The sequence below is a fragment of the Acinonyx jubatus genome, chromosome D1 (genome assembly GCF_027475565.1).
Source record: "Acinonyx jubatus isolate Ajub_Pintada_27869175 chromosome D1, VMU_Ajub_asm_v1.0, whole genome shotgun sequence".
Taxonomy (NCBI): Eukaryota; Metazoa; Chordata; class Mammalia; order Carnivora; family Felidae; genus Acinonyx; species Acinonyx jubatus.
The window spans coordinates 4,856,860-4,880,525 of NC_069390.1; the positions used below are offsets into that span (position 1 = coordinate 4,856,860).

The 23,666-nt window shown below is 50.1% G+C and overlaps 1 protein-coding gene across 4 annotated transcripts in view; it reads left to right on the forward strand.

The window, feature by feature from the left end:
* Positions 1-4,690: 4,690 nt before the first annotated feature.
* KMT5B (lysine methyltransferase 5B) overlaps positions 4,691-23,666 on the forward strand; it is a 56,194-nt gene continuing 37,218 nt past the window's right edge. For 2 of the 4 annotated variants that reach the window (XM_053202823.1, XM_053202825.1), the window contains exon 1: positions 4,691-4,998. The gene's annotated coding sequence lies outside the window, so the exon portion shown is untranslated. Of the gene's footprint in view, positions 4,999-5,134; positions 5,281-23,666 lie in introns of those variants that run through there. The other 2 variants (XM_053202828.1, XM_053202824.1) reach the window with 2 other exon arrangements.

Below are 23,666 nucleotides of genomic sequence, written 5' to 3' on the forward strand. Positions count from 1 at the left end.
AGAGAGTCAAAGCCCCTTCTTTCCCCCTTGGTGAGCTAGCTCCTTTCCCTACCCTAAGGCTTTCTCGAACCTCCAAGGGGCCCCTAACTCAAGCCAGCGTCTCCACTCCGAATGCCCGGCCTCGGCCCCATTCCCCTTCTCTGCCTGGCCACCCAGAGTGCCCTAGAGGAAAATCATCTCTACTTTTGATTCCGAAAACACCCGCCCTAGGAATTTACCAAGGGAAAAGCCAATAGCCCAAAGCGTATCTGTGAGGAATGATGAGGGAATTAAGGGCGATGAAATAGAGAAAACCCCGATGCCACATGCAGGATACAATACCCTGGCCAGGAAAGCCAAGGGCAACTGAAAATTGGCTGGAGGCTTCGAGTCCAGTCTAGGCCAGACAGCAGCTGGGAGACGCCCGAGGGCCTGCGGTGGGGAAGCTCACCTGGTGGTGGAAGCTTCCGTCAAGTCTCTTAGGAGCAGGAGCAGTTTTCCTGGCCCCCTTCACTTAACCCCCAGCAATAGCCAGCACTGCCGGTGCTCAGAGGGAGGAGCAGAGGGAGGAGGGAGGATCTTCCCTCACCTGCACTTTGGACCCTGAGCCTGCGCGTTGAACCTGGGTCATTCTCAGACGCGTCTGGGAAACACCCAAGGAAACACTATTTTGCAGAATGTACTCAGTTGCAGGACAAGTCATGGAAAAACTGGAGAAGTTTTCCTTGAGCAGTGGCCGCTCAATTGGCTCCCCCCGCCCCCAGAATCCCCCCCCTTTTTTGAGCGTATAATTTACATGGGGTAATTTGTACAGAACTTAGACATCCGGCTTGAGAGATTTCACAGCCTTCCTTCCCAGGTAACCACCCTTGGATATAGAATTTTGTTTTTTAATTAAAACAAATTGTTTTAAACATTCATTTATTTTGGAGAAAGAGAGAGAGAGAGAGAGAGAGAGAGAGCGCGCGTGCGCGAGAGAGCGTGAGCGAGCAGGGGAGGGGCTGAGAGAGAGGGAGACACAGAATCTGAAACAGGCTCCAGGCTCTGAGCTGTCGGCCCAGAGCCCGACGCGGGGCTCGAACCCACGGACCGCGAGGTCATGACCTGAGCTGAAGTCAGACGGTTAACCGACTGAGCCACCCAGGTGCCCCAGCGTATGGACGATTTTAAAGATACGAGTGAGATCTGGGCAGACCAAGGACCGGCACGTCTCACAGGTGAAGGGATGGGGTGTAGACCGGCTGCATCGTTTGCCCCAAGTCACATGGTAAGCTGCAGAGCTGGGATTCAAATCCAGGTCAGACCTGTGCCCCTGGTCGAAGCTGCCGTAAAGTCTTGTTGCTGTTGACTCTGTGGCCGTGGGCAGGTCACCTGGTCTTTCAGAGGCTCCGTCTCCTCATCTGGCAAAGGAGAGGGGTGAGCGGTGTGAGGGCAGGTGGAAGGCAGGGATGGGGCAGGGGGCCTAGTGGTGCTTAGGCAGCTGGCCAGGGAGCCAGCAGCCATCCAACAGGGTCACCAGGATGGTCCTGGGTATGCTCCCTGTCCTTCTCCCGCTAGTCTTGGACACCTGCTCTCATCAGGACAGCCCTGTCTTCTGGGTAGGGGTGGGGGACTGGTGAGACTCATATGCAGAGCTCAAAGGTCAACACATCAATTTACAAGAAGCCACCGCCACCCAGCCTGGAATTCTGGGGTCAGCCTGACCTGCAGGCCCTCCCTGCGGACACAAGATTCCACTAAGCAAATCCCTGCCAGCCAATCGCTGGGTGAACCCGGCATTCGAAGAGGGGAAACTGGAGAGTGATGCAGGGTTGGTGGGACCAGGCCGGGTCTCTGGAGTGCCCCGGGGCCCTGCTGGGAGGACCGGAACAGGCTCTGTGGCCTCAGCCAGTGCCCTGGCAAGGGTGCCACTCCCAGGTCAGCTCGGGGCTGGGCCCGCACTCCCGGAGCTTCCGGGGCTGGCCGGGCCCCTTCCGCCAACTCAGTCTTTCTTTAGAGTTGTTAATATCTTTCCATCTGTCCAGGCCTGGTGGGGGCCCCCCTGCCTCTGTGGCTTAGCACTTCCACTCTGGGGCATCCAGAGGCTTCACGGTGTAAATGCCAGTGGCTCCTATCACATGGGGGCTGGGCAGGTGTCTGGCCACACGACTTCCTGTCCCCCGTCCACCCCTCCCCTGCCAGCTGGCAGCAGGAGGTCTCCAGCTGGCCATGCTCACTGTAGGGAAGTCAAATTTCCAGTCTCCCCCAGGAGGACTGCCCCAGGCTGTGCCCTCTGCCCAGCTTAGCCCTGGCCTCCCTTTATCATGGCTTCATCAAGGTCCTGAGCCCCATCTAAGCTGTGCCAAGAACTCGGGCCCACCCCCGAGCCACCCCTGAGGCTGGGAGAGCAGCCAGCAATGCGGGGGTGGGGGTGGAAGGGATGGAGGGAGGGACGCATCCAGAACTAGGGAGCCGGAGAGGACGCTGTGCTTGGGTCTACCCACCCATCTCTCCTGCCAGGCTGTGAGCCCGGCCTGCTCCCTTGCAAGTCACTGCCCAGAACACTTGGCCTGGCCCTGGGCCATGAATAAATGGAGGTGCCAGCATCTTGGGAGTCCGGGGGCTTTATAGGGGTGGGGGTTTGAGCGTCAGTCCCGGGGGTCTGTGTTGGGGTGAACTCTGGAAGCTTGGCGTGGGGAGGACGCTTGTGTTCAGGGTTGTTTAGAGCTGCTCAGGCATGGTTGGACTTGGGGCCTGGGCACCAAGACCCACATGGGGCTGCGGCTGCCCATTGCAGGCAGATGGTCCACCCTTTCCCTGGTGTACACGCCTCCTGTGGGCATCCGGTGGGGGCGGGGTGGCCAAGGCAATCTCAGTGTTTCTGGAATGTAATTTGAGTATTTGGAAGCAAGCACTATGAAAATCTCCGAAAGAAAGTTTAATGACAAATCGGAAACTAACAACAAAACCAAAATCATCGTTTGTTAGCTGTGTCTGCAGAGGGGAACATGGCAAGGTGAATTCTGATCCAGTAGAATCCGGGCTATGTGCCTGGGTGTGCTTTACTTGAGGGGTGGTGAGACTCTGCCCACACTCTCGGCCACCCCGCCCCCCCCCCCCCCCCCACAAAGCCCAGTTGGCCTCCGGAGGGGGAAGTGGGGCAGGAAGGTGCTGGCAGTGGGAGGAGCTTTGGTTTTGAACATCTAGACCTGCCTCTGCCTGTTACACACAGGCTCTTGGTAAATCACTGAGCCTCAGTTTCCCATCTGTGGAAGCAATAATAAGCATGGTGTCTACCACTCAAGGTCAAGGAGGGAAAATGACGTAAGCACCTGTGTTAGTTGGCCCACGGCCCTCGTGGCCATCCACTGAATCATCTGTTATGGTGTGCCTCTTCTGCGCCAGGCTCTGGGGATGCAGGGGAAACCAAGGCAGACACGGGGCTCTTCCTGGGATCCGGCTATCCACCTGCCCTGCCAACCTCTCCCTGTAGGAGCTAGGCTGGGCTTCCCTCAGTTCCAGAGGCCAGAGCCTCTTCCCGCCTCTCCCCTCCCCGCCAAGCCTTTGAACTTGTTGGCCCCACGACTCCTAATCACCCCCTTTCCCTAACACACCCCAACCCACCCTTCGGGTCTCCGCTGCCCAGGGGGACCCTGGGACACCTTCAGGCACCCCCTCCGTGTATTTGCCCCCTGTGTGGCCAATGGCCTTCTTGAGGTCCAGTCTTCACCGGAGGACTGGAGAAGGGCTCCGGCTCACGCCCGGGACTAGCTGTCTTAGGGGTCGCCTACCCGCTGCGCCTTAGTTTCCAGCGTCAGCGAGAACCGCCACAGTCCCCACCTCCTGGGGGTTGTGGTGGAGAGTCCACGAGACAGGGCATCAAAGCCCCGAGCGAGGTGCCTACTGGGCAGTAAAGGCTGTATACGTGCCACTCTCGTTACTGTAATTTTGTAGCCACTATTTTCAGGCTGCGGGGCCCGAAGGGCGGTGCTTCAACCTCTAACCGCGGCGCGACACCTGGAGCGTGCCAGAGCCTCGGCATCCTGCGCACCTGCCTGAGGTCCCGGGGAGGGGGGCGGGGGGCCGCACCTTCGGCGGGGAGGGAAGCGGCGGCGGCCCGGTTTCACGGCGAGCCGGGCAGGCACACAGTAGGTGCTCAACACACGGCCGGCCTGCTGACGCCGGGAAGCCAGCGGCCTGGTGAGTGCACGCTCCCTCCCACACTACGCGTGGGGATGCTCAGGCTCCCTATGCGGTCATTAAGGGTGTATGCGCCTCCAACGACACCCACTCTCACAACAAAGAAGCTCGCCTTGCGTGGGGCCACCTCCCCTCGGCGCCACCGGCACCCCGGTGGGCGAGGAGCGAGCCCGCCCACCCGTCCGTCCGCCCGTCCCTCGGCGCTGCCCCCCGTCCGGGCTCAGGAGCTGTTCCCCGGCGGGTGCAGCGGCGCGGAGGGCCCGCACGGGGGAACGGGCGCACAGGCCTCGCAGGGAACGAGAGCGCGCGACGCAGCCCAGAGCCGGGGTGGCGCCCGAGGGGCGCGCGGCGACGCCGCCTCCAGCCGCGATTTAAAGGGCAGCGAGGGGCGGAGGGATCCCTGCCGACCCTCAGCGCGGATCCCTCCGCCGCGGGCGAAGCGAGGGGACGACTCGGTTGGGCTCCCTCAAAATTCGCTTTTTGTCCCTCCGCCGCCGGGAGCACCCAGCGAGGAACTCGTTTCCTGCCCGTGTTTCTCCGCCTCCCCCACCCCCCCGCGAGGCCCGTAAAAGCAACAGAGGCGGCAGGGGTGGCGCGAGCCGGCGTGGTGTCCCTCCGCCCGGCCGAGGGCACTCCTTTTCGTGTCCTTCCACCGTTCCCGGGCGGCGTCCGGACGGCTCACCGGGGGCGGCGACGCGTCTGCGGCGCGAGAGGCGAGGCTCCGGGGCTATGAGGTGAAGGCGCCCGGACACCGGCGGCGGCGCGCGCGGCGCCAGGACCCGGGACGCGGACCCCCGGCGGAGGCGGCCTCTGGGGCGCCGCGGCCGCGCGAGAGGCGAGGTGAGGCCGGGCGCGGGGACGCGGGGGCGCGGCGCGGTGGGGGCGGGGGGCTCCGGCCGCGGCTGGGACTTATTTCCCGGCAGCGGATGGAGCGGACGGTGCTGCGGCGGCAGGCGCCGCCATCTTGGATTTTACTCTCCATTTTTCTCGGGAATTATATTTTGGTGATTAATTTTCTGGGGGGCCGGGAAAGTGCCGCCCGGCAGCGCGGATCCCCCCCAGCGCGGCGGCCGGGCCGCGGGGCCGCGACGCGCCCCGAGGAGGAGCGGGCAGCGCCCGGCGGTGAGCGGGGGGGCAGGCGCGGCGCGGGCGTGCGGGGGCGCCGGGCGGCGGCGACGGCGGCGGGCTGGGGGCGGGCCGGCGGGAGCGGGGGCGCCGGGCCGGGCGGGGGCCGGGGGCCGGGGCGCGGGGGGGGGGCGGCCGGGGGAGGGGCGCGGCGGCGGCGGCGGCGGCTGGGCGGCCGGTCGGCCGGCCGGCGGCGGCGGCGGCGGCGGCGGGCGGGGGCGCGGGCCCTGCAGTGGGCGCCGCCGCCGGAAGGGAGCGGTAGCGGCCGCCGGGCAGCGCGGGGCCGGGCAGCGCCGGGGCGGCCCGCGGCCGCACGAGGGGAGCAGCCCCGCCGCTCGCGATTGGGGGACTCTGTTTTCCCTCTTCTCCAATGGGCAGCCGTGATCGGGCTCGCCCAATCTGCTACCTCTGCCGCGCTCCACTTCGGGTTGTTTTTGTTTGGGCTCGAGCCTCGATTCAGGGCTCCTCCGGGGCGCGTCCCCCACCCCTCCCCGTTCCTCCGCCGACGGCGGCGCCGGCCTCGGGCCCCCTCGGGCCCCGGCCGTCCTCGCAGAGTGTCGGTTGTCCTTCTGCAAACCCACAGGTGATGGGTATCGGCGTCGCTCCCACCTGCGAGGGGCGGGGGGGGGGGGGGAACGTGTTTTCGAGGTGACAGCGGGAGCCAGCTTGCGGGAATGGTGTGGAAGCACGTTGGACCCGGAGGAATATTCTCGCTCGCTCGCTCTTTGGGCTCCTCTGACCCCGCTCTGGAGCTGTCACTTCCGATCCGTCGAGGGGGAAGCTAGGATTTGCTAGGGAGGTGGACACGTGTTCTTTGAAGGTGGTGTTTAGGAACTCGCCAGGTGACACGGAGTCCCGCGGCGAGGTCTCGTGTAGAGTAGCGGCAGATGAGTTGGTCGGTCGTGACTGGGATTCTTCGTCGGGACTTTTTTGGACTTGAGCTGCTTTCAGCTCAAGTACACTTGAACGTGGGCTTCCAGGTCCGAAGACGGCTGCGTGGGATCATCAGTGGAAGCAGTTGCCAGCCGAGACTTTTCCCTGAAGTCTTTGCTATGGAGGACACGCCTGTAACTTTTGAAGATTCATAGTGAAAGCATAAATACTTTGAAAAGGGCCCAGAGTGGGGGGACCATCTTTGCGGGAAATAACCGCCGGCAACTCGTACGTGTTGGAAAACGTAGCTAAAGAGTTACTTGCTGTAGGTACACGTTTATCTTGTAGCGGAACGTTTAGCCCCTTGCAGCGTAGGTGTGTCCCCGTCGCTGTCGGGACGCCGTGTATTCCAAGAGTAAAGTCCACAAACGCTTTAATCCCAGCATGTGGGGGAACTCAGGCCCATTTTCCAATTTTTAATCTCTAAACATTCTACATTCTGCTCTCCCTTTCCGAGGCCCTAGCGCCACGAGCTTCCCATGCCTGGCATCTTTTGGTCACATCCTGGCCCGCCCTCCTAGCCCCCTCCCCCGGGCCCCCATCCTTCAGAAAGGCCCAGTGAGAGTGTTACCTGCTGGAGGGACCTGCTTACGTCCCTGGACGGTGCAGGGACCAGGGACGGCCGGCTCCGGAGGCCGCACACTTCCTCTGAGCTCCCTGAGCAATTGTTACTTGGTATTGTATTTGGTTACTTGCCTGTCCCTTCAGCTTTCTTGTGAACTTGTGGGGTTATTATTTATTTCCTCTGCCTGGGGGAGGCATTTGATGAAAGTGAATTTATTAGTCTCCAAGTTACTGAGGTTGGTAGCTTGTATTTAGTTTTTGAAAGATGTCAGTTCTGATGTTGCTTGAAAACATTGTCTTTAACAAAGCAACTTAGTTTGAGAGTGAAAGGAGTATTGTGGATACTTAGTCTTCAAGAGAAGATGAGTGGAGGACTCAATTTTGTACCCGTGAACTTCTAAACCAGATTCTTTCAAAAGTCATTCATTTCTAAGTTCTCTTACCAGTATGTTCACCTGTCTTCTCAGACCCACTGAACTGCTTTGCGTACTTGAATCAGATACCAGTGGGTATCCTGGGGGGGGGGGGGGGGGGTGGAGGAGGGTTGGGGGAGTAGGGCAGAGCATGATGTGAAGAAGTGGTCACAGGTTGTTTGCGTGTCCAAGCATAGTGTTTTGTGGGTGGGGGATGCTGGTGTGTCATTTTCCCCTTGGGTCATACAAATCTGGGGTTGAATCTGATTTTTCTCTACATAAGATAATGTGAGAATGTGGCCCATTTGTGTTGCAAAGACCTGTGTAGCCTGTGAACAGCTCCCCTGTCCACAGGAGTGGCCTTCCTGTGGCTTATGAGCAAATTCTTTTGGATAAACCATGTGGATTACGTTATTTTACATTCTTGCCTACCATACATGAGCTTTATTTCCTCTCCGCTCACCAAAATCCTTCTCCATGGAGCAAAATTTACAGGACCATGTTCTGTGTTAGCCCTAGGACACGGTAATTTTTGAGTTTTCCATGCAGCGGACCATGTGTCTTTGCTCCACTCTGGCACAGTGTTGGTCACATAGATACACTGAATAAACAGGGAGAGAGCTTGGGGTAGTTTTATCTCAGGTACAGCTATATGCAATAGAAAGACATTTTCTTTATAGGATGTAACTTAATTTTTCAGTCTGATTCTTAGTTTTTATTTTGGGGGGGAAAAGCTTATTTTACTGGCCTGTCTTGATGTAGGAAATGGTTTTAATTGCTGTAAGAAGCACAAGCCCACATTATTACAAGATAAAATTAAAACTAGCTAATGCACTTTAAATTGCAATCATTAGGGTGTTCTAAGCATTAGAACACAGTGATTTGAAGAGTAATTTCTTGGGTAGACTGCCAACTTTGAACTCATAAAACAACTTTGTATTTGGAGCTCTTAAGTTTGAAATGGGACTTAAGCCTTGAAGTTTTAATTAATGCCTGAGTTCCATTGAACGAGCTGTACAAGGAAGGGGTCCTAGCAAACAGTAGGGAGTGAGTACCCTAGGGCATTGTCTAAAGGGTTTTCCTTAAAAAAGATTTATTTTTATTTTTTTTTTTAATTTAAGTGGAGGCGCCTGGGTGGCTCATTCAGTTAAGCATCTGACTTCGGCTCAGGTCATGATCTCACGTTTTGTGGGTTCAAGCCCCACATTGGGCTCTGTGCTGATGGCTCAGAGCCTGGAGCCTGCTTCGGATTCTGTGTCTCCCTCTCTCTCAGCCCCTCTTCCATTCGTACCCTGTCTCTCTCTCTCTCAAAAATAAATAAAACGACAACAAAAAAGACTTTTAAATTTACTTAAGTGATCTCTACACCCAATGTGGACCTTAAACTTATGGCCCCCAGATCAAGAGTGGGAAGCTCTACTGACTGAGCAGCCAGGTGCCTCTGTCTAAAGGATTTAAAAAAAAATTTTTTTTAACGTTGTATTTATTTTTGAGAGAGAAAGTGTGCGTGTGGCGCTGGGGAGGGGCAGACACACACACACACACACACACACACACACACACACACACACACACACACACACACACAAAACCCGAAGTAGGCTCCAGGTTCCGAGTTATCAGCACAGAGCCTGACATGGGTCTCAAACCCATGAACAGTGAGATCATGACTTCAGCCAAAGTCGGATGCTTAACCAACTGAGCTGCCCAGGTGCCCAGGATTTTTGTTTTTATGTGTATTTGTTTTCGGAGTGAGTGGGTGTGCATGTGTGTGAGAGTGGGGGAGGGGCAGAGAGGGCGAGAAAGAGAATTCCAAGCAGGCTCTGCACTGTTAGTGAAGAGCCCGACACGGGGCTTGGTCCCACAAACCATGAGGTCACTACCTGAGCCCAAATCAAGAGTTGAACGCTTAACCAACTGAGCCACCCAGGTGCCCCTAAAGGGTTTTTAATGAGGGAAAGTTTAACACCTTTCTTTAAAATCTTCCTACCAACTCTACATCGTCCCCTCCCCCCCCCCCCCGCACCCCAGATTCTACAGATCTGTTTTTACTTTAGTTATTATTGCAATCCCTTTTCTTCCCCCTAATTTGGTATTTCCTAGAATATAGAAGTCTTGGCTGAGAGGAAAGGTCATTCCTGACCAATATCTAACCCTATATTTATTAATGTGATCTGAGTTTCTCTTTTCCGAGTCAAATGGAAGAAAGTACTTATCACTTACAAATCTGTTTTGATCAACAGACATATTCCCAAATTTTCATAACATATACCTTCATTTAACTGCATGACAGGATTTTAGTAAAACTTTGGATTGCAAGTAACTTGTTCTGGAAGTGTTCTGCAAGACAAGCAAACATTTCGAATAAATTTCAACTTGATAAATGAGCAGTGTCTTGCAGTACGAGTAGTATGTGATGCCAGATGTCACATGATCCCAACTGAGCCAATGGTTCTTGAAATTCGCTTTGATACACAAGTGCTTTGGACTACAAGCGTGTTTCCTGAACGAATTATGCTTGCAAACCAAGGTTTTACTGTATTTTAATTTTTTTTAAGTTTATTTTGAGAGAGACTGCATGTGCATACATGAGTGGGGGAGGGGCAGAGAGACAGACAGACAGACAAAGAGAATCCCAAGCAGGCTCTGTGCTGACAGCACAGAGCCCAGTGGAGGCTCGACTCACAAACTGTGAGATCATGACATGAGCCAAAACCAAGAGTCAGACATTTAACTGACTGAGCCACCCAGGTGCCCTGATTTTTACTGTTTTAAAGGAATGCCACGGGGAGAATGCATCCATACAGAAAAGACTCATAACCTTATTTTTGTAAAGCTGCATTAATGTCTAGCGTTAGCTTAAAACAACTTTTGAAGGGCGCCTGGGTGGCGCAGTTGGTTGAGCGTCCGACTTCAGCCAGGTCACGATCTCGCAGTCCGTGAGTTCGAGCCCCGCGTCAGGCTCTGGGCTGATGGCTCGGAGCCTGGAGCCTGTTTCCGATTCTGTGTCTCCCTCTCTCTCTGCCCCTCCCCCGTTCATGCTCTGTCTCTCTCTGTCCCAAAAATAAATAAAAACGTTGAAAAAAAAATTAAAAAAAAAAAAAACCCAACTTTTGACACCCATATTGCTTGGAGGCAGTGAGTTAGAGTGGATATATTATTTTTATATAGTTGGTGATGGAACCAGGAACCATTTGCATTCTAAAACATTCTCACAAGAGGAAGAAAAAAAGTCACTAATTTCTGTAGTCATTGATGCTCTCAATTATGTTTTGCTCTAAATTATGGTTTGCTTCACAGTTTTGCATCCGTCATGCTAAAGGGTTCCTAGAACCAGTTTGGCCACTTACTGCCTCTGGCTCCCGCCGGTGCCAGCCAGATTTTGGGCTGCCGGATGTGTGTGAGAGACAGACTCAGACACTACACAGTCTTCTAGCGTTGTGTGCAATTATGACTACATTACATATAATTCTGGAGCTGGATGAAGGACCATTGGAGTAAGAACCAGTACCTATGTTTCAGTCTGCTCTGTCATTACTTATATAAGACATTGGGCCAAGCCTCAGCTTTGTCAACTGAACTTTAATCTCGAGATCCCTTACAATTCTAAATTACATTTTATCTTTTACATTTAATTGCTATCCTATTTACTTAACTTCTAAGAGCTATTTTAATATTTTGACATCTCCAAGCACCTGGGTGGCTCAGTCGGTTGAGTGTCCGACTCTTGACCTCAGCTCGGGTCTTGATCTCAGGGTGGAACCCATGCTGGGCATGAAGTCTACTTAAAAAAAATTTTTTTTCTTATATCTCTAATTGGTAAGACATAGTTCATCTATATATCCTATGTAGTTTTTCCTTTTTTTTTTTTTGAAATGTTATTGAATTGATCTGTAGCTTACAGTCAGTTGGGTTTTAGAATTGAGAGACTAGAGCTTATCAGTGGCTCCAAAAGCTTGATGGCTTCTACTTCTGCACGGCTCCTATTTGTAAGTCGCATCTCTACAAGATGTCTTTGTTTTCTGTTACAATAGTACACAGAAGAAAAAGCAAACAGACGTAGGGGAGCATTCCCTAGTGATAAGCCTCTTTATTTATGAGTGATGCACATGTGGCTCAAGTATTGGAGTAAACCCCAGACGTCAGTTCAAACACTAGGGTTTTAGAGCCAGACTTACCATCAAATAGCAATTTGACTTCAGGAAAGCAACTTTGTCTCTGAGCTTCAGCCATCTCATTTGTAGTGTCAGTATCTGTCTCACCTGCCTCAAAGGATTGCCATGCCGGTGAACCCTGTCATGTGTTAGGGTGAAACAGGCACCTGTGTTTTAACTTGAGCATCTTTATCAGAACTCCTGCCCAGCAGAATTTCCTTGATGGCATTGGGATTGCCTCGCAGGCAGAAGGCCCCTTCAGGGAAGGGTCATCCCTCTTTCCGCTACTGCACCTTTCTGCCCTCTTCTTCAGATACCCAATTTTCACGGGCTTCCCTTTGGATTTGCATGGTCTCCCACCCTGTTAACCATGCCCGATGTTCCTAAAAGCTGAAGCTCACATGCGCCCTCTAGCGTTCCACGGACACAACCAGTATTCCAGCACCACGAACAGTGCCCGCCTGATGGCTCCCAGTAGGTTCTTGATAAATGGTGGATTCTACCTCTGCAGAATGATTCATTTTGTCTGTCTGATTTGTAGAACAAGGGTGCAGTAACTGATACAGCGTAATGATCTCTGAGGAGTATTTTTATTTTCAAGGAAATGCTTATGATATTGCATGACGTGGAGCGATATGTATTTTTAGCAAGAAAACCAACCTACTCTTAGGAAGATGAAGTTCTCCCCACTGAGGAGTAAAGGGGGGCCTGATCCTTCAGCTAGTGAACCAGTGGAGTCTGGGGCTAGAGAGGCCATATGGAGACCTCTCTGCCCTTCAAAAGAGAAAAACAAACCTCACTCAGGGTCCAAGAGGATTTAGACAAAGCCAGTTGCCTCAGAAAATATTTGGTGCTTACATGTAAATAGGTACCAGGAGTGTTTTTGACACCCCCCCCCAAAAGGTGATTTTTTTTCTATATATGTGCTCTTTATTTTTTCCCTGATTATCCAATGTCAAGTCTGTTCCCACATTATTTTCTTTCCCAACATCCTATTTGTTCCCTTTAAGGCTCTTCCTGGAATTTGTGGTTTCATACTTACTGGGTTGTTTCTCTTTCCACACTATCCTCTGAGCTCCATGAAATTAGGAACCGTGCCTCTTTTGTTCTAGGTTCTTACTCTTCAAATACGGGGCCGAGTATGTTTAAGATTTTGTCTGCATCAGGATTGTACCGCTTCCTTCATAGTGTCGAGAGTGTACGGGCTCGTAACCCAGCCTTGGCTTAACTTGTTTCTGATTCTCTAGGGCCTGCTCTCACTTGTAAAATGGGGATGATAGCGGGGGTGTTGTGTATGTCATTGTGCATGTTTGATACTTTAACTGTATGGAGAGTGCACGTTGCAGAACGTAATGTTTTTATTGAGTGTTAACAAGCACGTGGACAGGGGCTGTGGCGGGCGTAAGTGACATGGGCACACAGGTGCCAGCACAGTTCTCCGATGCTGGTAAGAGCGATCTTGTGAAAGTGGTGCCTGGAAAAGAGGGCTGAGAGGGCTCTCTGTCGTGGCGGGGACTGCCAGGCCACCCCTGCCGCGTTCTTTTCTTGGCTCGTGTCTTGAGCAGACGTTTGCTTAGCTGTGTGTTGGACGATGTGCCAGGCCCCTAACTGCACTTATCCCCAAACTAAGCGGGTGCTGCTTTGCAAGACCCCCGTTTCTCTCCCAGTGTGTGCCTCTTGCCCCTTGTATTTCTTCTCTCTTCCCTCTTCCTTTCCTTCCATTTAACAGCCCATGATAAAACTCAAGTTTTTTTTTTCCTTTGGCTTCATGTATTGGTAGCATATTATCTTGTCAGAAGTGAATTACTTTGGGCAGGGAGTTTATCTCCTGAGCCTGTTTCTTTCAGTCCAAGGCAAAAAGCTCTGAAGTTCTGTGATTCTTTGAATTGAGAGAATGTTGAAATGCTTGGGAACCTGTAAAGTCCTTTTGTTAACGTTACCGTCTTAACAGCCCCCACTTTTCTCCTGAATTATGATGTCTTATGAGCACTTCACTTGGGTTGTGACCCCCTTCTCAAATTTAGCACATTTAAGCTTTCTCATCTTTCCTATAAACCTGTTCCGTCTTTAGTCCCTAATTCAGTTAATGGCAGTCTTGCAGTCTCCCCAGCTAGAGACTTCTGACCTGTCTTAAATTCCTTTCTGGTCCTCACCACCTGTGTCTGATTTGTTACCAAGTCTTGCCAACCTTCCATGTGAAACACCAGAGGTTTTTCTCCACTGTCCACTGGTCTTGTTGATTTAATTTCCTCTCTGCCTCCAGTCACGTGCATTTTACCACTAGGATGCTTTACGGAGTACAGTTGAACAAATTCTGCAACCTTTCCTCTGTATAACCCCCCCAAAAAAAGAAGTTCCTATTTCACAGGATGTGAGAATTAAATGGTAATGAGTGAAGGGAGTATTATTTATTTTTTTTAAAGTGGAGTTACAGTGGGGTGCCTGGCTGGCTGAGTCGGAGGAGCACTTGACTTCTTCATTTCGGGGTTGTGAGTTCAAGCCCCACGCTGGGGTAGAGATTACTTAAAATCTTGAAAAAGAAAGTGGAGTTGCAGTAAGGAAAAAATGTTTCACCAGAAACACATCAAGTGGGATTCCACTGTAACAAAATCTGTAGTCCCTCTGGTTGTTGACGTGTGAAGGTGTAGTTTGGTATGATTTGTAATCATACATTGTTGCCAGAGTCACATTCCTTCTCTTCGGGAGCAGTAGGACAAGCAAGGCTGGTCTCTGTTCTGTAGCATAAATCTGGTATTTTTTTATTCTCTTGAAAAATTTGTATTTCTTTTAGTGGGTATGGTGATACGATATTTTTCTTGAGAGAGTCATAACTCTAAGATAAGGAATGGAGGGCAAATTTCTGCTTGTTTTTTTTTTTTTTTTTTTTTTAAGTTTATTTAGTTGAGAGAGAGAGAATACCAAGCAGGCCCAGTGCTGTTAGCACGGAGCCCAGCGCAGGGCTCAAACTCCCAAACCGTGAGATCATGACCTGGGCCGAAACCAAGAGTCAGATGTTTAACCGACTGAGCCACCCAGGTGCCCCATTTGCTTGATTGTTTTAAGTTTTGTGAACAATGCAGCAACCTGTCTGACCCTCTGTTTCCGTGTTTGTTGCCTGAAAAGAGGGGACAGTTGGAGATCTTTATTTTATTAGCAATTTCTGCTTGTTAAATCCTGTGCCAAACCAGGGAGGTAGGCCCTATTTTCATTGTACTCATGAGGCATTTGTGAGGTTGAATGACCTGTCCATGGCTGTACTGCTGGAGGGTAATGAATGGGGCCGGAGCGGAACCTAGGTGCATTGACCCCCATCCATCGAGAGCCACATCCTGAACCCTCTGTGCTCTGCCCCCTTGCAGACTTAGCCTTGGCCTTTAAGACCTGGCCCAAGAGTCACCTTTTGGAAGTTTTTCGTCACCCTTGTCTTTGCCCTGTGAGAATGGATTGATTGTTCTTTGTTCTACTTACCTCCTATCTTCTGAGGAATTATTGGCTGTACTTACAGACTTTTGACACTAGGTGGCATCTGTTTATAGAAAAGTAAAATGCTGTTTGGGTCCCAGGGAAGAGTAACAAAGGAAGCATCCTTGATTTTATTTATAGGCTCTACTAGGTAAGCAAATGGGTCAGATGTGGAGAGATGGGGAAGCAGGTTGTTTTGTTTTGTTTCTGTGGAATTTCTCCCGACAACCGCATCAGCTAACACCTTTATTTTGGAAATGCTACTGAGACAATTGGAGACACGAATCCTTTGTTGTGATACATATCGGATGTGGATAAATAAAGACTGATGAATCAGTACATTTCATACTACAACCATTAGAGACGGGTTGATTACACACTCAGTCGCAGATCAGTGGCCGAATAAGTGGGTTTGAGTGTTGTGATGTCTGCTCGTGGACTTACCAGGAGTGCATGTTTTGCTGTTTCAGATGTTCTGCTAAATGAAAAATCTCCTCTCTGGGTTTTAACTTTCGTTTTTATTGTAAAATGTTTACATGAATATAAACAAATGTGCAATCGTAACACTTCTACGGAAGGTCTTGGTTATCTGGGGTTAAAGCACAGTGCCTCAGCAAAATGTGTGATTGAGATGCTAGCTTTATCTTCAAAATCTGTATCTCTCTCTCTGTAGCCATGATTTATAATGGCAGTTGAAGGGGGAAATAACCGTTTTTATTTTTTTATTTAAAAACATTTTTTTTAACGTTTATTTATTTTTGAGACGGAGAGAGACAGAGTATGAATGGGGGAGGGTCAGAGAGAGAGGGAGACACAGAACACGAAACAGGCTCCAGGTTCTGAGCTGTCAGCACAGAGCTCGACGCGGGGCTCAAACCCACGAACCGCGAGATCATGACCTGAGCCGAAGTTGGACGCCTAACCGACTGAGTCACCCAGGTGCCCCATAATAACCGTTTTTAAAAGTATATTTAAAACAACTTTTTAAAGGTGTTTATAAGTTTTTCCTGTGATACGTTGCAATTTTATGTGTTTTGGGGGTCTGGTAACTGTAAAGCGTTTTTCCTTTGGTTTACTTTGTCATGGTCTCTGTATTAGTTTCTTGTGGCTGCTGTAACAAACTGCCACAAATCTGGTGTGTTAAGACAGCAGCAGTGTATTCTCCGCTGGGGAGGCCAGAAGTTCGCCCGCTGTTTCACAGGGCCAAAATCAAGGCGTGCTATGGCTCCCCCTGGAGGCTGTGGGACAGAAGTCTGTTCCTTGCCTCCCCTCGCTTGTACGTCCTTGCCTCTCCTGTCAAATCTCCCTCTGCTGCCCTCTTGTAGGGTCGCTTGTGATAGCATTGAGAGCCCACTCAGATAACCTGTTTCGTTTCAGAACCCATAACTTAACCGCCTCTCCATAGAACCTTTGCTTTATAAACATTCACAGGCTCCAGATTAGGACCCGATATCTTTGGGGACCGTTCTCCAGCCTGCTATAGTCTCCTTTGTAGCAGTTAGCGCTACCATTTCAGCATGATTCATGATCCTGTCTCTGGCCATCATTTTATCCTGAAAGGGGGTGGGTGGAGCATTACGATGCATTGTGGGAAATTGCTCCCAGTCTGGTGCCATCTCTTGCCGCATCAGAAGGGCCTTTACCACCTGAGGCTGCCTGGGGATGCTGTTAAGTTTGCTGAAGCAAAACGCTTGATCGCTTTGACTCTGCAAAACCTGGGGAAAAAGAAGAAATGGTACTTACTCGTCTGACTTCGCAAATGACACTTCTTTCTGACAGTATTTATAAGAGCAAGTGGTAAGGTTACAAGTCTGATCATAAATTCACGATAGTGTTCTCGAGTGCTTAACTGTCTTGTCAAAATGTATTCTAGGCTTAGCGTGTTGTAATGTGGGATATTGATCACACGTGATTCTGATAGCTTTGCGGGGGGCTTCTTCTATTGGCCTGATAGTATGGATTACTATTTTAGGATTCCGTGGGACCTTGGATATCTATTGATTACAGATGGATTTGGCATAATTTGATAAAGACAGATTTGCAATTCTTTGATATATCATGGTGGAGTCCTTTTGTAACTTTAGATTCAAAAGAAAGTACTAACCACCAGTTGGCCTGTATGTAGCAGTCAGGTTTGGGCCTAAAAAGGGAGATGTGATAGGAACGGACCTGTGGCTTGTTGAGCCTTGTGCTAGGTGCCAGTGACCCCAGAGTGCACCTTAGCTAGCATCCGCTGCGGTGGGAAAGCCAGGTGTCGTCAAGTAATTACACGAAGAAGCGAGGACAGTTGAAAGAGAAAGCTTCTAAGAAGGCAGCCTGTGGGACGGAGGACTGGGGGGTGGGGGGACTGATGGGCAGCCTGACCGCATCCCAGGTACAGAGCCCGTGTACACGCCTAGCACGCTAGCGGGATGAGGCCCCGGGCTGTGTCTGGAGGTCCGGCTGGAGCACGGGGAGAGGGGCAGGGCCGCACCGTGCAGGACCTTTTGGGGATCAGCAAGGCAAGTTGTGTTACTGGTAGTGCTTAACAATTTCCAGATACTACTTGTGTTTCTGCTATTGCACAGAGGTTGGACATGTGAGGCCCCAGAAGGGAAATTGGATTTTTACTTCACTGGTGGGTTGCACGGACCCTAGCCTGTGCAGTCACTGCTGGCCCTGGGGGTGGGGGTGGGGGGGACACTTTTGTTCTTTGGGGGTGCTGTTTTCTCTCTGGACAGTGCTTTCTTTCATTTTTATGCTTTTGTGTTTGTCTTCCTTGTGCTTATTTTAACAATAAAGCTCCAGGGAGGCTGCGACTGTGGTACTGGAATATCACGGTCTCTAAGCAGAGGCGTCAGAAACTTGTGGAAGTATTTCAGTGACGTGTTAGACTTCCCTGATGTTTGAATTGCTATAATTAAGATTTTAGAAATTGGCTTTGACGACATACATAAAAATGATGCAGAAGGATTTTTGTGATGTCTGTCTAATTTCCCTTTAATATCTCTGTGTTCAAATTTTTATTATAAAAGTAATACACGCTCATTTTGAGAAGTTGAACCTTGTGAAAGATATACCGCGTAACAAAAAAATTGCTTGTGATCTCATTCTCTGGAGATAATTCTGTTAGCTATTTGGTGTTCCGGATTGTTTTCTTAGGATATTGTAGCTGAATCACTTGAAAATTGTTTGCTCTGTTTTTTCTCAGTAAAGTTTTTGAAAAGTCCTCCGGCAGGCTTTTATTTATTTATTTTTTAATCCTGCTTTTTAAAAATGTGTGCAGGGGTGCTTGGGTGGCTCAGTTGATTAAGCGTCAGACTCTTGATTTTAGCTTGGGTCATGATCTCACAATTGTGGGATTGAGCCCCACATCAGACTCCACAGTGAGCATGGAGCCTGCTTAAGATTAAGATTCTCTCTCCCTCTCTCTTCTGCCCCTCCCCCCTGCTAGCACTTTCTCTCTTTCAAAATAAATAATAAAGATAAACCTTAAAAACATGTGCTACCTTCTCAACCACATGGGACTTGTTTCTTTGCCATTGGATAATTTCTCTAAGATAAACTGAGACAAGTTCAACATGTAGTCTGGTTAGAGAATTTTTTTTTTAATTTTTTTTTTAAACATTTATTTATTTTTGAGACAGAGAGAGACAGAGCATGAATGGGGGAGGGTCAGAGAGAGAGGGAGACACAGAATCCGAAACGGGCTCCAGGCTCTGAGCAGTCAGCACAGAGCCCGACGCGGGGCTCGAACTCATGGACTGTTAGATCGTGACCTGAGCCGAAGTCGGACGCTTAACCGACTGAGCCACCCAGGCGCCCCTCTTTTTTTTTTTTTTTTTTTTACTGTTTGTTTATTTTCACAGAGACAGAGAGAGAGAGAGAGAGCCGGACCATGAATGAGTGTGGGAGGGGCAGAGAGAGAGGGAGACAGAGGATCCCAAGCAGGCTCCATGCTGCCAGCACAGAGCCCGACTTGGGGACTGATCTCACGAACTGAGATCATGACCTGAACCCAAATCAAGAGTCAGATGCTCAACTGACTGAATCACCCAGGCTCACCTGGTTAGAAAATTCCTGATGGTGTCACAGGAATTATATTAAAATTCTTGATTTATTCAGAGTCATTGTTTTCATTTTACTGACAGTTTTTAAAATTCTGGTTTGTGTTTAAGACATTCAAGTAAGAAAGGATTGGAACAGAGTTTTCAAATTGAGCATGAGCAGTTAAGTCAGAAGTCACTCAACAGTCCATAACCCCTTGTGTGCCCATAAAGGGACAGTGGAAGGAGAGAAGGACATTGACGTTTGTTGATGCTCTGTCACTGCTGGAACAGTGCAGGCACTTGATGTGAACCAAGCACATTTTCTGTGAAACAACTCTGCTTCGCTTTGAAAATTTTTTAAGTATTGGGTTTTTTGTTTGGTTGGGTTTTTTTTTTTCCAATTATAAATAGATTTGCTGTAAACATTTGGAGGGTAAATTTTTTTATGTTCATCTCATTCCCCCAAAGATAGGGAATGCTGTTGATGATTTGAAATGTGTGGTGTGCCTCTTACCTTAGTGGTATTATGATAGGAAGTTTCCTCTTTTTTTTTCTTTATAAACTTCTTTGTAAATTCTTTTTTATGTTTATTTATTTTTGAGAGAGACAGAGACAACGTGAGTGGGGGCAGGGGGGTGGAGCAGAGAGAGAGAGGCTCCATGCTGTCAGCACAGAGCCCAATGCGGGGCTCGAACTCAGGAAACTGAGATCATGACCTGAGCTGAAACCAGGAGTCAGACACTTCACCAACTGACCACGCAGGCACTGTAAACATTTTTTATTTTTGAGTAATCTCTACACACACCGTGGGCCTTGAACCAGCACCCCGAGATCAAGTCATGTACTCCACCAGCTGAGCCAGCCAGGTGCCCCTAAAAAGTTTCCTCTTTAAATACAACTGTAAGTCTTTAAATATTGTCCTCTTGGAGTGCAGGTCTTTTAAAAAAAATTTTATTAACATTTATTTATTTTTGAGAGAGGGGATGGGGGGAGACAGAGCATGAGTGGGGAAAGGGCAGAGAGAGGGAGTCACAGAATCTGAACCAGGCTCCAGGCTCCGAGCTGACGGCATAGAGCCCAGTGCGGGGCTCGAACCCATGAACCGTGAGATCATGACCTGAGCCGAAGTCAGACTCTTAACAGACTGAGCCACCCAGGTGCCCCGTCGACCCTTTTTTGTAAATCCAGGGTTGATGGTAGAATCTGAAGAATCTGAATTCCTTCCCCACCTGTTGGTTCAGTGAAGCCACGTGAAGTGAATCTTCCTTTCCGGTTGACTTCAGAGTGGGTGAACCTCTCAGGGACACATACTGGCTGTCCCCGAGTGCTGCCTCAACTGCCCTTCCTTAGAGCCTGCTTGCACCGTTCTTGTTCTTGTGAGCACTCTGGAAAGTAGAGGGAGCCGAGCTTGTGCAGCCCCCTCAGGAACGCCCCGTTACGCTCAGGTGCTCTTTGTTATTCCTTTAGAAAAGGAATCTTCTTTTTTTTTTTAATGTTTTTATTTATTTTTGAGACAGAGGGAGACAGCATGATTAGGGGAGGGGCAGAGAGAGAGGGAGACACAGAATTGGAAGCAGGCTCGAGGCTCTGAACTGTCAGCACAGAGCCCGACGCGGGGCTCGAACTCACAGACCGCGAGATTGTGACCTGAGCCGAAGTGGACGCTCAACCGATTGAGCCACCCAGGCGCCCCGGGAATCTGTTTAAAAACTTGTTGTTAAAAAAGAGCCATATAAACTCTGAAGGCATGCTGATCTCAAATTAACCTTCCTTTCATCTCCCTCCCCTGAGTTTAATTTACATGTATTCTTTCGGTCACATGCAGCTTTCTCTCATTTGAAACAAATGACACAGGACTTAGGACAGGACTCTTTCTGTTCATTATTCCCTATGTTCCCCTCTGCCATCTAACTCTTTCCCCACGAGCCCATGTTTCAACACTTCACGTCTGTTCTCAGATCGTCAGCGGCCCATCTTGCCCTTGAGTTTTGATGCCTGAAAGAGCTTTGCCCTGTGAGCGTCTGTGGCCCGTGCCCGAGTCGGTCACGCGCTTCCTGAAGCGCTGGTCCCTGTTTGCTCTTTGCTTTTCCTCCCTGACTAGTTGCTCCTTTCAGTTGCCGTTGCTGCTGGGTCCTGGTCTGAGGGCGGCTCCCTGTGTCCTTAGCCTTCTTTCACCTGCACTCACCCCCTGGGTGATTGCATCTTGTCCCGTTAGGGCACCGGCCAGCCTGGACCAGTACTCCAGGCCCTTAGGTCCAGCGGCCCGTCTGGCGTCTGTCTCTCCTGGGCATCTCGAACATGACCGAAACTCAACTCCTGTGCCCCGACCCCTGCCAAAACCTGAGCTGCCTGTAGTCCTTGCCACCTCTGTAAATTCTGTGCTTCAATTTGGAGGCCTGTTAGAGTCCCCTCTTTCCCACAGTCCGCTTGCAGATCCTGTCTATCTGCGAACCTTCAGAAAAGATCCCAAAACCAGTGACTTCTTGCCACCCGTGCTGCCCCAGGCCACTGGTTCATTGCAGTAGCCTCTTAACTGGTGCTTTCTCTCGTGTTCCCCACTTATTACTGGCTTCATTAGATCTGCTTTTTAAAAAGCATTTATCTGTGAGCTTTCCTCCACATAGCAAGCGGCTAGTGTGGGCCTTTAAAATTGTAACTTAGACCACGTCAGTCCTGCTTTCCATCTCCCTGAGAGTCCATGCCCAGGTGTCAGCAGTGGCTTTGACACTCTCCGTTACATGTTCTGGCACCCCTTCCCGTCTCCCTCCTGCCCCCTCCTCCCTGCTTACCCCGCCGCAGCCACACTGGACTCTGTGCCGGTCCTCTGCACACCCACTGCTGCCTCCCTTTCCCACCCCTGTGTCACCTGAAACACTCCCTGCCACTTAGAAACCGCTTGATTTTCTCGAAGGTGCTGGCATTTAATTGCTAATTTGTTACTTCCCAGCGATTTTTTCATTAGAACATAAGCACAGATGAGGGCAGAAACCTGGTTTTGTCCTTTGCTGTATCCCCCGGGCCTGGAACCGGAATGTAATAGATGTCTAATAATTTTCCTGATTTACGCACTTGACCCTTGAACCCCCTGTGTGGTCAGAATTCCACATACAACTTTTGACTCCCCAAAAACTTAGCTACCAACAGTCTACTGTTGATTGGAAGCCTTATCGACAAAATAAATGGTTAACGTGAGTTTTGTATATTACATGTGTGATATGCTGTATTCTGCAATAAAGCTCCAGAAGGTGTGATTAAGAAAATCCTAACAAAGAGAAAACACATTTACAGTGCTGGACTGCATTTATCGGAAAAAAATTGACACAGAAGTGGATCCATGTTGTTCAGGAGTCAACCATATAGGGGAATCGGAACAGAGAGGGATTTGGCATCGTTACTCCGTTTAAGGAGTGACCGCTAGTCTTTGAAATTTTTTTTTTTCTGCCAATTTTGGGGTAAATTTCAGGTAATTCTTACTTCTGAATACAGTGGCCAGTTGGTTCAGACGCTGTCAACCAAGCCAAGTCCATGGTGGTATTTGTGAGCCAGCTGTTCCCCGGGCCAGAGAGACCGCACCCTTGCTGATGTCGGGCGTGGGGCCGCTCTGGGAGCCGTGAAAGGCTTTAGGCTTTGCTGGCCTCCCCATGTTTCTCCACAGGCTACTACGATGTCAGCTGTGTGAGCTTTTGGGATTCCGTCTCCACCTTTAACATGTAAGTGTTCTTTCAGCTTGTGGTCTTAGAGGAAAGATGGCACCGACGGGAAGAGTCCGCACTCAGGAGGCCAGAACGGACAAACAGCGACCTCATGATTAGTAGGGCATACATTCATTTTGAGCTAGAAATTTGTAAATAGCCCCCAAATTCTGATAGTTTCACTAGAGTTCATTTGTTCACTAAGTTCATAGTTCACTAAGTTCATTTGTGAGCTTAAGTAATGTCTTTTGCCTTAACGGTAACTGCCGCCGTCTGGACAAGGGGACCAGGGGACCAGGGGAGCGTGTGGGAGCCTCAGCTAGAAAGTATCCAGGCGGGCAGTGTAGTCATACCAGTGAAATTCAGCCATGTTCTGTGATTGACGGCGTGATACCTTAGTATCTTAAAAGTTCAAACAAAATAATATCGGTTGACTGCAATAGAAGTGAGACTGGAGGGGCGCCTGGGGGGCTCACTCGGGACTTCGGCTCAGGTCGTGATCTCACGGTCCCCACGTCGGGCTCCGCGCTGTGTGAGGCACGCCTGAGATTCTCTCTGCCCCTCTCCTGCTCGCACACACTCTCTCTACAACAAAACGAAACAAAACTTGTAAAAAATGAGGCTTGAGGTTATGAATTTGCTTCAGTTTGGATGGATCATTAATCCTCACCCTCATTTCATTGAAATTACGTATAATTTCTGTGTTCCACGCACTGGGCTGAAGTGTGCTGCTAAAATGACTTCTTGGCGAACTTTTCTTAATTCTCAGGGGAAAAAATTGGTCGATAGGTCTAATGTCCTCAGATTAAAATTTTGGCCTGTGTTCTTTGCCCTATCAGATGAGCTAGTGGATGAGGAAGTAACTGAGAACAATAGCTTTCACACCGAGTGGAGTCACAGTCACCTGGAGGGCTTATTAAAAGCAGGTTGCTGGATTTCACCCCAGGTTTTCTGCTTTTTATCTGAGTGAGAATCTCAGTTGGGACTTAAGTGGAGAGATTACTTACTGTTCCTTTTGTCCCTTAAATCTCTCCGAAGCCACGTCGCTCTTTTCTGTTCCACGTGTGTCTAGTTCTATTTTATGTCTCATCATCGAGGGATACCAGGACTCCTGAGTCCTAAAAACACATTCTCCAG